The sequence below is a fragment of the Pinus tabuliformis genome, chromosome 1_1 (genome assembly GCF_031772625.1).
Source record: "Pinus tabuliformis cultivar Carrire ecotype Pingquan chromosome 1_1, CPIR1, whole genome shotgun sequence".
Taxonomy (NCBI): Eukaryota; Viridiplantae; Streptophyta; class Pinopsida; order Pinales; family Pinaceae; genus Pinus; species Pinus tabuliformis.
Window position 1 is genome coordinate 781,835,485 of NC_142297.1, and position 3,004 is coordinate 781,838,488.

The following is a 3,004-nucleotide window of genomic DNA, read 5'->3' on the forward strand; positions in this document are numbered from 1 at the left end:
CTTCTTAAAGTCCTCTGCCAAAGTTAAATTAACAGGTGGCAAAGGAAGAGTATCAGGCATCTTTAGTTGCTGATTTCAGAGTGGAAATCAAATTGGGAATGCCTTCGGGGTTGTGGTGATTATGGTGATGCTGATTACAACTGTCTTATTGGCACTGGTTATGATCGTTGTTTGGCGAACTCCTTTATCATCTGTACTTATGTTCTTCACTTGCTTTTCTATCATGGAAGGCATATATGTTTCTTATGTGCTCATTAACGTTCCACATGGAGGTTGGCTTCCTTTTGCAGTTTCTATTGTACTTGTTGTTATAATGTTTCGTTGGAATCATGGAAGACAGAAGAAAATTCGGTATGAAGTGACCCACAACATAGACTCCGGCAGCCTAGCTACTCTTCTCTCTAACAATGGAATTCAACGGGTGCCAGGATTGTGTTTCTTCTATACCCATATCATCCATGGTGTTCCTCCTATTGTTGGTAATTATGTGAAAAATGTAGGTTCTTTGCATGAGGTAATTTTATTAACAACTATCAGGTATGTCCATGTTGAAACTGTATTACCACATGAAAGGTTTCATGTAGAAGGATTTGGATATAAAGGAGTTTACAGGTGCACCGGTTGTGACAGATCCCTCTACAGGCTATTCAAAAGGTTGTGGATTTGTTAAATTTGTTGATGAGAATGAGAGAAATCGTGCCATGACAGAAATGAATGGTGTGTGCTTGTGTGGAGTGGCCATTAATCAAATAACGAAGGGCCGTGGTAAAAATGAAAAAGAAGGCTCAGAGTTACACTTTCTTGCAGCGGCCTCTTTAGTTAAGAATTACGAACAAAGATCTCCCAACAAGGCCCCTTTAGTCATTTCTGCTCCTGAACAGATGAAGGCCTTTTCATCATAGTTGTCATTGACATCAAATGGAATCCTGCAATTTTTATAATTCATTGTCTTTGCGGAAGGATAAATGTTGTACTTTATCTCATATATTTTCTTCGAGACTCCTCTGTCGCAGCAGCTCTCTCCTCGTCCTTTTGAGGATTTACAATCCACATGCTCTATAAAAACCGGCACAAATCAAATCAACTCAATTCAAACACCACCTATAAATACAAAAGCTAATCAGATTCAAGAGATTCTCTCAAGATTTAGTATAAGAAAGGATCGAGATTTCATTTTCCGAGGGCATTATAAAAGCTTTTTCTGTTTCATTCGATACTGATTGTGTAGTGAAGAGCATGGCCGAACAGGCCTTGGAAGGGAGATAGCCAGTGGATCTCGAGAAGCATCCTTCAGGCATCGTTCCCACCCTCCAAAATATAGTGTCCACTGTAAACTTGGATTGCAAATTGGACTTGAAAGCCATTGCTCTTCAAGTTTGAAATGCAAAGTACAATCCCAAGCATTTTGCAGCAGTCATAATGAGAATAAGGGAGCCCAAAACTACAGCACTGATATTTGCATCAGGGAAGATGATTTCTTTTCCCTGAGGAAAGATGTCGAAGATATTGTTAAGCGAGTGGAGGAGACAATTACATCTGTTGGCTTGGAACAAGCACTGGCAAATCTATCTGATTTGGAGCATAGGGCTTCTGACAGTACTCTGTGGGATAATCCTTCCAAAGCACAAGAGACACTACTTGCCTTGACAAATACTAAGGAAAACATTAGTCTACTCAATGACTTCCAAGCCAAGGTTGAAGACGCAAAGATGATAATACAATTGACAGAGGAAATGGACACAGTATATTATGGACTCCTTGATGAAGCTTCTAAAATTTTTGAGGACTTAAATATCTCACTAGAACGTTATGAGCTAACAAAGCTGCTTTCAGGACCATATGACAAAGAAGGCGCCTGCCTTACAATTACCACTGGAGCAGGAGGCAAATGGTGGTTATGGGCTAGCTCTACAGGAAGACAGTGAAAAGGTCGGTAAAGTTACAGCTGCTGGAATATACTTCTTGCATTATCAGGTTTATCAACTGAATCCAACAGTCAATGCGTTGGCAATGGCCAAGGATCCTGATGCTGCGTTTTTTCGAGAAGTTAGAAGGTTTCCAAAGGACCTTTATAGAAATGGCAAGTCGAGGACACATGCCACGATCACTTGCAAGACACCCAGGCATGGATCAATTGCCTCCTATTGAACTCCTGGAACGGAGATTGGCAGGTCAACATGAAGAGTTACAAAGGCTTGCGATGGATAACCAGAGGCTCAGTGCAACACATGTAGCACTTAGAGAGGAGTTTGCTGGTACACAACAAGAGTTACAGAGAATACATGCTGAAATGGATGGACTAAGGCAGGAGTTACTTCGGGCAAGGAATGCATTTGAATATGAGAAGGCGGCAAACAATGAACAAATGCACTAGATGCAGGCAATGGAAAAGAACTTGCTTTCCATGGCAAGAGAAGTGGAGAAGCTACGTGCTCAGTTGGAAACTACTGACACTCAGATGCCTATTAATGCTGTGAGTGCCGCAACTTATGGTGTTGGGCCTATTACTGGCCGTGGTGGATATGATGTGCCTCGAGGTGGTGGTTCACAGATGCCAGTTGCCCCTGTGAATGGCAATCCTTATGGAGCTGGACCCACCCCTGCACGAGGAGGTTATGACATGCCTCGAAGTGGTACCACTCAAGCTCGGAGATGAGCTAGGTTTATGGATTTTATTTGGAACTGGGATGGTTGAACGTTCTGAATATGCAGAGTGCATATGTACCCGAATGGGCCGCGGAAGAGAAAATAAAACGCAGAGAAATGGTTTCTCCTGAAGCGCGATATATTTTTTGTGCGGAGTATTCAAAGTGCTGACAATGAACATCTTTGCAATATAAATAATAAGAAAGAGGTGCATGAGTGTCAGTGAACAGGTGATGGAGACCCTGCGCTTGCTTTTGTGCATTATCGATTCATTGTTGAGGAAGAAATTCCTGTAGTCTATGTTTATAAACTTCAGTTACATAAATGTGTGCAAGGAAGAGGGCTTGGCAAATTTTTG

The 3,004-nt window shown here is 41.7% G+C and overlaps 1 pseudogene; it reads left to right on the forward strand.

Annotated features, from left to right (window-relative positions):
- The first annotated feature begins 2,077 nt into the window (after positions 1 to 2,077).
- On the forward strand, positions 2,078 to 2,665 carry LOC149216319 (protein FLX-like 2; annotated as a pseudogene).
- Positions 2,666 to 3,004: the final 339 nt, after the last annotated feature.